Raw genomic sequence first — 12,458 nt, 5'->3', positions numbered from 1 at the left:
CACTAAAACGTGCCGACCGGCAACGAGCGACTGCCTACGTGTTGTTTCTTCACCCTCAAAGTAAATTTAATACTATGTAATCGCACCCCAGCAACTACCCGTAAAATCACTTTTCTCGAGAGACTCCTCGTATTTCGCGAGATTTTATTTTACGATCACGCGACTTGGTCACTGGCCTGGCTTAAGACATCGTGCTAATCAATTGACTTCGAAGCTAAGTAAAGAAACAAAAAATATTTATTAATAATCTTAGAATAATATCGTAATCATCATTTAATATTGTAACACGGAATATTAAAAAAAAATAACAGAATTGAATAACAAATTACAATTTTATAAATAATATTAAAGTGTGTATGTGATTAAACTTGTAGATATTATTATTAAAATCTAATATTGTTCATTAAAATTAAAATATAATTACAGCGTAAATAATAAAAATGCTAGTAATAATTTTCTGTGTTTAATACACTTATTTCAATTTACTTTTGATGTTTCCTTCAGCTTCTCTTCTTGCTTTCATCTCGTTTCTGCTTTCAGAAACATTCGTGTCATCGTTGTACAAAACTTTTATGCTCGCGATGAACGTGACGTACATTCATACTAAACATTCTCCCTAAACTAATATTACACACGTTTCCAGAAAAGGAATTTAGTCACGATATATGACTTGTTTTTGGCGAATTCGGTCTTCTACGATCATCACTGAGAATCGCATATGACATCATTGCTCACTGCAGAGACAAAATCTAGTTACCTGCGTGACATGCCTACTAATGTTTACTGAATTTTTGAAAAAAAATTATAAAATCATTACTCCCTCTCTCTCCTCTTCGATCTTTACATAAGTTTATAAACAATTTTATACATTTTATATTAATTATTTATAGTATATTATTTATAATGTAGTAATTATTACATCTTAAATTATAATCGAAAGCAGTGAAACTATAAGATATTGTAATATTTATGTGAACTATTTGTTTTTATTAAAACATTTCTTTTCATTAATATAAATATGTAATAATTCTTTTTATTAATTCGAGCTTTTAAATTGCTTTTAAATTTAGACTAAATATCTGTAATTTATGATTTTATTTCATCTAGAATTAGAATTTTAATTTGTTAACAATAGTGCAATGTTATAAGTTGAATATAAATAAAAGAAAATTTAAAATATTAATATAATAGGCACATTAAGTAATTTTTATCAGAAATATAACAACTATCGACATATATCAATCTTCTTGTTTAAAATCAATTCTGTAAACGGGATTACTTGAAAATTGATAAGCGAACACGTGTGTATGTGGAACACACCTGATCGATGAGACCCGCGAGAAACTCGCAGGAGTGCATCGGTAATTCCAACGAAAACTACGTGTATGATAAGCGCACGTACGCATGCACGCATGTACACCCACAGTGACCCGAAGCTTGTTTGCTCGCGAATATTTATTCATCCATCAGCGCGGGGCTCTCGCCGGTGTTTCTCTCATGCATATGTATCGCGGTCGCATGTGGTTAGTCCTTTGGCCACGCCAGCGTGCAACAATCTCAATTCGCACACGGCAAGGCGTACCTACGCGAGTAGGAGAGAGCGGATCGCGCGAGTTTCGCGGAAGAACTCCGTGTGCCTCTGGAGTCAGGCACTCGACCGATCTCGAGGGTTCGCAAACATCTTGATCCCGCGAGCAGTAAGTCCGTGTAAGTCAGAAGCAAAATGCTTCGAGGATCGCATAATGGCACGGCGAAAGCGGTCAAAATGCGCGTCGACTTTTACAACACTTGTCATATTGCAACAGTGTCAAAGTAATCAAGTCAAATATACTTTGTATCATGATATCGTGTTAAGCATTGTGTCCACAATGATAGAAATTGTACAGAGATCTTGGAAGAAAGAATTGATTATTGTAATCTGGATTGTTCCAAAATGTAATTTGTTAATTCTTCCTCCTATTCGAGATCTCGAAACAATGTTTATATACTGAAAGAAAAATAGTAATTTTAAAATATATTTGTTTGAATAGTACTAGCTGAATATTTATTAAAAATAAATTTTTAAATTAAAGGTAAAATATTAAAGGTGAATTTATTTGGTATAAAAACATTAGTTTGTGATTTATTTTTTTAATTAGCAAATGTTAATTTAAATTAGACTATTCAAACAAATATTTATTAAAATTTATTAACATTTTTTCTCAGTGTAGCATTATGAATACAAAGCTTTACTCGCAGTTGAAATGTTAAATATAAAAAAACAAAATAATAAAGAAATAGGAAACAAATTAGATATCTGATGAAAAATTCTTCATAAGTAAATTTCGCGGCGATATTTTGGTGACCATAAAGACAAATGAGAACAAAGCAAGATTTTTGTAAATAAAATGAAAGTAACAACTGCATTGAGAAAAATTTTTGATTAAATATGAACGAGCCATACAGAAGATTCTGATTATATATAAATCAACATTCTAATTATTTTATAACTAGAATTATAATAGATTTAACCATAAAATTCTGACTTGTCTATTTTTAAGTAGAATTCCAATTAATGCAATTAGATATTTTTTCCAGTGTAAATAAAAAATAATTAAACAGAAATAATTATTAGATATAGAAATTTTTTAAAACAAATTAGATAAGCTAAAATAAGCGTAGCTTGTCGAGTCACCGCATTAAATATCTCAGCTTCGTGAAAACGAGGTCGCTTCTTCATGTGCAGCTTCGCAGCATCACGAGGAGGACGCGAAAGCGCCGTAACGCTTCCTGATACACCAATTATTCCGGCAGAGGATGGATTTAGGGGATGTTGGAGAGCTTCCGAACGAGCCGAAATAGTCCGACACGCGTTAAACAGAAGAGCGAACGACGTTTACAAATGGCCGGATTTGATGCATTGTTGAGAAAATATACAGGGCAATTCGAGGGAAAAAAAACGTTCCCGGCTGCTGGTTATTCGCAGATGACGTCATGAACCCGCGAAGGATCTGTGGTGGCAATAGACGGCTGTTTGTTTAGTCTGTCCGTCTATTCGCAGGGTATCATCCCTTGTATCCATAGCTGATTATTTTATTGCCGGCGCCTGGAATCGAACAGTGAAGGCGACGAGCGGCCATCAAGGCAAGCTCTATATATAATCGACAAACTTTTCAAAATACAATGAGTACGAAAGAATAATAGAAAGTCACTAACAGCTAAGTGAATTAGTAAAAAATTATTTCTATAGTTATAGGGATTTTTTTCTCACTACATGTAAAAAAAAGATTGACTGTTGCAGCAAATTAGATGGTAAAATAAATATGGCATAGCATTTTTAATTGGCTGCTGCAATCAATTAAAAATGCCATATTCAGCCAATGTTTTCTCTCAGAACTATTAACTATAATTAGCGAATTCGATTAGTCGCACTCAATGAGTACTGATGCATTATTAAAGTTGTACACAAATCAAAGTAAAGATATCCTGATAGAAATATTGTCGAACAGCGTCACGATACTTTGCTACTGTTTTACTATGCCATAATCACTTAAAAAAAATCTGACATGACTTATAAGAGATCCAGTCTTGTGTCTCATGTGGACATAATATGGAAATGGTTTGGCATTCACAATAAAATTTATTAAAAAATCTGACATGGCCCATGATAGACCTGCTCACGGCATATGAAAATCTTATAGAAGGTATTACGCTCTCTTCGAAAATCTTAAGACCGACATAAGTCGGACAAACTGTAGAGTTAGTTTACTTTTGATAATTAATGGAATATTCTTTACTTAACTCATTCATTATAATCACTGGAAAATCATATTTTTTAAGTTATGTTATTTTTGATGTAAGAAAACATGATATATGTATAGTAAATTTAAATAATAGAAATAGATATTTATATTATCAATCGTTAGTAGTTTTAGTGTTAATAATAATTTTTGCAAATAATTGATAATATTTTTTGAGCAAATTCCTTTGCGTTATTCTCAGTCTATCTATATCGTTTATAAAGTAAGTAGATAGCCAGCTACGCTGTTTACGGAGGATTGTATTTGCGATCTATCCCTGTGGATCTCCATTATGTTTGCCATGCTTTTCGATCCTCGAAGTGGCATCTCTGTAAATAGAGCCGAGCGCATTTAGGCTGTGAAAGTGACCAGTAGAGTAAATAAGAATCAGTAAACGTCATTATCTTAGATTGATACAAGAACCGGATTATCCTCGGCTACAGTGATCTCATTTGAGTCAATTGATTTTTCACTTTTATCTAATAACAAATCCATTAAGAGTGGGTTTAAAGGGAAGATTACACTGACATTCACGCAAACCATGTTATCAAGCCAATGCTCAAGTTTTCAATTAATAGCGTGAAACGCAAATAGCTATTCAATCGGTTTATAGTCGTGCAGCTTTTCCGATTATCGATTTTCAGTCGCGGATAAACGCTGATTCAGCCGGCATTGTCGTGTCCTTTGACGTTACTTCTTTCTCGTCGATTCGCCCTCATTCTGGAGCATTTATTCTGACTGTACAAAGAACGAGAACAACTGTGTTCTCTGTTCGGCGCAACGTTACGCAGCGAGCTTAGCATCCTTAACGAGAATTACGAGGGATTCATTGTGCGAAAACGCACGCGACCCGCTTTCAAGGCAGTCTTCAAAATTTCAACTAATGAGCACGCTAGTTATAAACTGGAAATATAAGCAAATAAAAATCTTAATTAGAGCAAACGACTTTTCGATAAAATATTTATGAAATATTCTCGTAATCTTTATTTGTAGATTCACAGATATTAATTGCGTAATAATGAGAATTAAATAAAATCCAAGCAATACATACATAGTTTCTCAATTGACATCAATTAAAAGTAACAGGACAAAAGTAACATTAATATTACAATTTGCACTCAATAATGTAACACTATGTGTTTATGAGTGCGAAATTACACTGATGTTATGTTACTTTCACTTTGTGTCGTCTGGATTAAAAACACAGAATTAAAACGTATATTTTAATAAAAGAGCGTTATACATTTCAATTTAAAAATATCCTTAAACGTATTAAAATATAATTGTAGATAATGATCAATTAATAAATTAATTATAATAAGATCTAAACTAATTATTATTGCCACTAATTGGCAATGATAATTCAGACTGATTTCATATTATAAAAATTTCTTTTTTGATATATATATATTTTATATAGGTACATACATTTGTGTCTTTCTCACAATCCTGCTACTAATTTTCAAGGAGTATGGCTTGTATACCACATAAATATTCCCATGTACAAACGGCGACGAGGCTAACATGGGAAAGTCGACAATACACAACATCGGCAATGCGTTCCAAAGCTAACCCGTGATCTTTTATGCAAAGCAGGACACTGAATTATGTAGTTCGGCGGTCGTAGGCAATTGTTACTTCACACTAATTCGCACTCGTACGCAACTGCGTAACGTGGTCACACGTGCGCACGTGGATACGCATCACCGAGGGGTCGCGACTGGTCGATAAGTTCACGGCTTTTATTCGAAGGCGCCTCGGTCGATTTTTTAGGTCAAGGTTCTTGCGCTCTCGCGGTAACTAACGACAAGAGTTGTTCTATTGAAGTCACCGGTTCAGGTAAATTTCGACTGGCCAGTAATATTTTACAGAACGGAATGTAAAGCGATATACGTTGGCTCCAGCATTCTTTCTGTTCTTTTCTTTGGGCATGAATTCTTTTACGTCTCCTCGCGTCTCCAGCTCGGCTTTGTTCAATACACATATTAACCCTGTTTGTAGTGTTTGTACTGTCTCTCATACATAACGATTCCAAAAAAGTACCTTCTTTATATATATTTTACAAATTTTAAATTGAACTTTTAAATATTTAAATAATATTAAAATCATTTAATTGCTATCTCGTATTTTTTTAAATCATGCTTTTTTTTATGAAAATTAAGATAAAAAAACTCGTAAAATGAAATACGCAAAACATATTTTAGTTTATGATTCGGAATGAATTAACGAGATATAGATTTTTCTCAATCGTAACTCTGAGCCAATTGAATTCAATTAAATGAAACCATCTCTTTATATCAGTGCTAGATAAATAGCTGCGATGACACATGACCGTCATTTATTTTCAAGTGTTTTATTCGCAGGGATCCTCTCATACTTTCGAAGCAAGGGTTCGGTGTTTACAGGGGAATGAAATGCGATCATCCGTGTTACGAGGAAAAGACACGGCTTTGTCGAAGGTCCGAAGCATTGATTTTCAATAGGTCAGTTGCAAGCCGACCGTCAATATAATGGGATCTTACGGATAGGCTGCCTACACATTTAGCTTTTGTCAAATTTTGGTCTGATACATCGTATGCTCCGGTAACTCCAAGAGAAGTTACTCGACAAACTTTCATCGTTATCACATAAGCGAAAATAGAGTGAATACTGCTCACAATTCGCACGAAGAGCGAGATTTAATTCCTAGCGTAATGAAATATATTTAATTGCAATATTACTGAGATTTTGTTGGCCTTCAATTTTAGATTCTTAATTAAAAATTGGTAGAATTGTTCTTTGAAGACAAATATTTAAAGCATGATGAATATGTAATAATTTCTTTTGATAAATTTTAATAGAAATGATTAAATAAATTACTGAATGAACTATTTAGGAAGAAGTAATTGTATTATTATAAAACATTATAAAATAATCGAAGAATTTTACAGAAGAGATATTTGGAAAAAATTTTATATAAGATATCTGTATATAAGATTTTTTTCATATAACATTCAAATGTGCGTATATAATGAGTAAATAATTTTTTAATGTTATAGAATCTTTCTTCAAAGTATCTACGCTTAAGTTTCATAAGTTCCAATTCACAGCCCGAGTTGTCGAGAAAAGATTTACAAATTTAAAATTTACAAATTTAAAAAACAAAAAAATAAGGATTCATTATTCTTATTAATTTGCTCGAGAAAAAAAATGTCCAGTATTATTAAAATAAAATACGTAGTCTTTGAATTTATATGCAGTCTTTATTTCATAACGTAACCTCTGACTTGCAACTGTTTGTTGAAATCAAAGTTCGTTTTTTTTTACATTAAACCATTTTCTGCACGGATTTATTTTACGGTAAATAATACAAACTTTTTCATCGTGGCTTGTGCTACGTAACATTCGCAGCACAAAAAAGAATAAAATGAAAAAAGGGCGAATCAGTAAAATTATTCATTCTACCCGGTCTTTGTGTTGTGGTCCACCTACAATTTCTGTTGCAAAATGTGATAGTAACTTCGGTCTTTTTTCATTTTATTTGTAAAAATAATTATTTTGCCTCTCCTTCTCCCTCTTTTACATAATCCATCACATTTACGCGCAACCATTCCAAATGACAATCGATCGGACTCGTCAAAGCTTTTCCCGACGTCCGTGCATAATGGCGAACGTCGCAGTTGCACCCACGCCTGCGGATGCATCGTAAAACGCGACCCTTAAACTTTACGTATTTCCAACTGTGCAGCCAACGTCGGAAGTATTCCATGTCTCTACGTGTCCGACACGCACGTACGTGTGCGTCGATTTTCCCGAAGCATTGTTCGCCACGATTGCAGTTGCGACAAGCGCGATTGCAGTTGCATCGCGGCAACGCGGACGCGCGATGGTCGCTGCCGCCCGTGAAGCAGCCGTAAAGAATATATCGTTTCTCTCGCCATTGAGTATCGCGCACTCCCGTTACCGCATATACGCGATGTAAATTGAGCCGTAATACGCCACGGCTCCGTAAAACGTCCGTAAAGATCGTATCGCATAGACCAGTGGCTCGCGTCGATCAAAATGCGTTTGTCTCGCCGAGATCTCGTTAATCTCAGTAACATTAACGTATAATCGGAGTAATCGAGCGCATTTATTGAAATGTTCATTTTTGTACGTTCTTCGATATCTTTTCACTAATATATTTTTACATTTTTTGTAAAAATTATTTTTACTCAAATATAGTTTTATATAGTTTTATCACAATTTTTTTTCTTATCCGTGGTTAAAATTACATATTATAAAAATAAAACTTTTTATGATCGTACTTTTTAGGTTGTAAATCAATTTTGCTTCTCTCGAGGAATTTTTACAATATGAATATTAGATTGCGATGCAAAATCTGTGATTCTTGCATATTGCCGATTTTTTACAGATCGGTTCTTTAATATATATTATATATCTAAAGTTTAGAAAGAAAAGAAAAAATATATCTAAAGCTTAAGACACAATTGAAAAGTATACCAGAATACACGGTTTCTGATAGGAAATCTTTTATTTCCTGTCCTTATTGTCTGCATTTTTCAATTGTGTCTCTTTTAAATTTAATGCACAATTGAAAAGCACAAGCAATAGGAACAGGGAATATTCAATTTATCAGAAATGTTTGCCTATGTATATTAGAATACACAGTTTCTGATAAACTTGTTATTCCTATGAATTAAAGTTTGAGACATGATTAAAAAACAAAGACAATAGAAAACAAAGATTTCACCTATCATAAATTATGTATCTATACACTAGAATGTTTAGAATACACGGTTCCTGAAAGATTGAAATCTGTTCCTTGTTCCTATTACTTTATAATTGTATCTCAGGTTTTATATTCGTGGCTTTCATCGGCGTCAAATGTATACAAGAGATCATTTTCATGGATCCCATTACCTTTGCTAAATTTGACTTCTAATCGATGCCGCGTTGCTCCCGATAGATGAACCGCCTTTTATCGCACGTAAAACGATATCTATCTCTCAACGCGACGTGGTTATAAAAAAGCACCGTCGACTTTCGGCGAGAGAGCGGCTTCTCTGATGCGGCCAGGCGATATCTTGAACACCCACAACGACGATGATCGAGTTTCTGCTACAATGGGATTTCGTGTGGTTTAATGATAAAGAAAACAAAAGTTATTTCATTAATCCAAGGTCTTATGATGCTGAGTATGATAGCAATTATTTTAATATATATATATATATACTATAGTTGAAAATTATATTTGTGGTATTATTGTATACATTTTGAATACCTATATATTTTATAATTGTATTTAACAGAAAGAAGTTATCTAGTTGGAAGGTCAGTTATTTAAAATTAAATTAATTTTCCAGAGCTGACAATCGGTCTATCCAAACTTGTAGATGCAACAAAAAAAAACTGAATTATCCAATATTTTCGACAATTATTATAAATCTTTGTCAAGAATATTAATTAAATTTTTCTTTATGTAATATCTAAAAAATTTGAATTATTATTCTTAAAATAAAATATGCTTAGTATTTATTTTTTTGTACAAGATATGCCATTTTGGTTCCTTAAAATTAATTGCTATTTTTTAAATTAATATAAACTAAATGAATCCTACAGCCCCAGCAGTAACTGTGTACATATTTTGGTTCATCAGTTCCGGAGATTAATAATTCGTGACGTATAAAGCAGATAAATCACATGATTAATTTATCTCACAGTACAGAAAAGTGAAGTGTGAGTATTGACTTCTTAAAATCTTGGATAATTCGGACCAATCCTGAATACTATGGCAAGCCTAGTTAAAAGATGATGCGGCCCGCAATGCACGCTGAGAAATCATCGATTAGCTCGAATTGAGGAATTCCACGCGCATCCTTCATCGCTGCCAATTTCTTTCCGTTGGCGATTAAGGCCGTTCCGCGCTGCAACTCGCTCGTGCGAGAAGTACTGCGGTTTATAGGCGCTCGTTGAAAATAACGTCAGATGTGCCTTGGGTTCGTCGACCGAGGCTGCGAAGCATTGACGTCGCTCTGACGTAGGATGCGCCCTGGTCTCTGTTCACGCGAGAAAAACTGATTCTTGGCTTCAAGAGTAATCGACGATTCTATTTCAGTGATTTTTATGTAATCCGAGGAGTCCAAGAGAGCCTCTATTCTATAACTCTTAACAACATAGTGTCAGTATCATTATAGTGTCAGTGTCGTGCGCAGATGTTATGTTTAGAGCAAAAAAACTGTGCGATAAATAACGATACTAATAATAATGATTAAGAGTTACAAAATCTAGCTGTGAGAAAATCGTGGCATTAATAATTGTGTTACAAGCAAAGAGAATAGTTATGCGCTAATCAATGCATTCATCAGCAGAAATAGAAATGTATGATTCTCTTTTTTTATACGAAAAAAAGATACGTATATCTTTGTATCGATTAAATCTCTTTTTGCACGATGTAAAGAACTGTTAAAAAGAGACCGATGAAACGATAACGTTTAAAACTTCGTAAATAATCGAATGATAAGATTAGAATATCGAACGATAACAATCTCATTTTATCACTACAAGTTGGATTATATCATACATTTAATTGTGCACGTAAAATATTTCAATGTAACTCTCGCATCTATAATTGTAACATAAAATTCGAGAGTAAGAAATAAAAATGCAAACAAATGTCATGCGAGTTAAAAGTGAATATAAGCGAAAGTTACGTGGAATCATTTCCGATTAAATTTAGCCAGTAGACTGCAAGCGCATTTAGACACTCTCCGATTTCCATTGCGGAGAACAAGGCCGTCACGAGCCACCGCCTGTTGATACGAAGAAAAAAAGCGAAGTTCAATCAAGCGTAGAATTTCACAGCGCCGAGTCTCGGCGAGACTGTGTTAATTTAAGAAAATTTACAAATCAGAGACTGCAAATTCCTTACGGTGCCCATTTGATCGATCAATTAATATATCGTTTATCAGCTTTGCTTATCTATCTTTTCGCTCTCTCAGCCATGCGGAAACACGCGCATGGTAAGGATCAAGTCGAGACGACTGTCAATACGGAGAGAAGCGCGGTCTGAAAACAGAAGAGGTTAAGTTTTCGATGTCATGTTTTAACTTGGCGACCTTTACGATGAAGGATCTACGAATCGCACGATCAAACTGCACGATACTGGCGAAAATAACTCCGCAATGAAGAATAGACACGCCCACGCGATGTACGAGAGATTTGATCAAATCTCGCTTGTTACCTATACGACTGACGTCAACGAGTAACGTGGCATTTCGGGGCGAGTTTGATAAACGTTTCCAAGTTGTTTTATCTTCGACTGATGTCGGGAAACATCACATGTCGTACGATGATCCCCGCAAAGAATACGAGAATCCTCCAGTGAAAGTCACAGTGGATTTAAGATCTTAAGTGGATTTCCTTGGAAGATCAAGATTAAAAGATCGGAGCACGCAGATAATGTTTCGTCTAGGTGTCCTACACCGAATCGTCCGTCAGTGATTCTCATTCTTGCGCTGTCTTTTTGCGCAAAGGACCAAAATTGACATAAATAAATTAAAAAAGACACATTACTCATTAGTGAATTTCCTTGAAATTAAAACAATTATTATATTTAAAAAATTTATTAAAATAACTGTTATTCAAAACATAATTAAGATTTATTTGTCCGTTTGCTATGTAAAAAATATAATATTTCTTTTGAGTTTTACATTTTAATTATTCACAGTTTAAATCATATTAAAAAAATCTGGAAATGTTTTTTTATTTTAGTATTTTATCTTCATGAATTATATATGTTAAGTTTTAAATTGGTAAGAAATTAATTATGCATCAATATATATTTTTTAGATATCAACAAATGATTATCTCTTTTAAACGAACTAAAAGCTTGGTGACAAAAAATCTTGCACGACACGTGTATCGATTCTATCTAACGTGGAACGAGTTTTCTTTCGTATGCATCACGCGATGGGAGATGCGTAACGATTATTAAACGGAACACCGTGAAAACCACCGTCGGGCCCTTTGAAACATTCTCCAAGGAATCAGCATTTTCACACTGACTCCTTGAATTCTTATACATATATACGTGACAATGATGGCGACCTTGCGTGATACGTAGGCAGAATAATCTCTCACACGGCATTCGAATTCTATCCCGGATATTTATCCGGCGAGTTATTTGACGATCCGTGAAATTTGTGGTTCTCTGGGTACCCGAACATCGGCCAAATTTTTGCGTTTACATCGCCCAATTTCACGCCTGAGAAGCCAGTGATACTCTCGTCACTCCCACGAGTGACGGCATGAAACAACCATCTATGCCTGGCATTTTTATCTGGCATCTTTTTATAAGATTTATAATAATCTCACATATTGATTTTCTAATGAATCTTTCCTATCTGTATAATTTAATTTAATTGAAAGAAGTAAAAGGGAGATATAAATTTTATTGGAAGAAGTTAAATTAATATTAATTTAATTTTTTTAATTTACGCGATTACGTAATTTACGTGAAAGAAATAAAAAGTATAATATTTGAATTTTAAAGAAATTAAATATTTTGTTAAAAAAATAAAAATGAAATATAAGTATGCAGATAATGAAACAATTGAAAATAAAGAAAATAAATGTTACGAGAAGATGCAGACATTTAAAGGAGCAAATCAATAAATATATATATATAAATAATATAAA

At 33.6% G+C, this 12,458-nt stretch overlaps 1 protein-coding gene across 1 annotated transcript in view; it reads right to left on the bottom strand.

Annotated features, from left to right (window-relative positions):
- LOC105620906 (rho GTPase-activating protein 7-like) overlaps positions 1–12,458 on the bottom strand; it is a 227,288-nt gene that overhangs the window by 84,143 nt on the left and 130,687 nt on the right. The window lies entirely within an intron of this gene.

This window comes from Atta cephalotes (assembly GCF_000143395.1).
Source record: "Atta cephalotes unplaced genomic scaffold scaffold00030, whole genome shotgun sequence".
NCBI lineage: Eukaryota > Metazoa > Arthropoda > Insecta > Hymenoptera > Formicidae > Atta > Atta cephalotes.
Note: the sequence above shows the minus strand (reverse complement) of the source record. Positions and strands in the feature narration are given on the sequence as shown.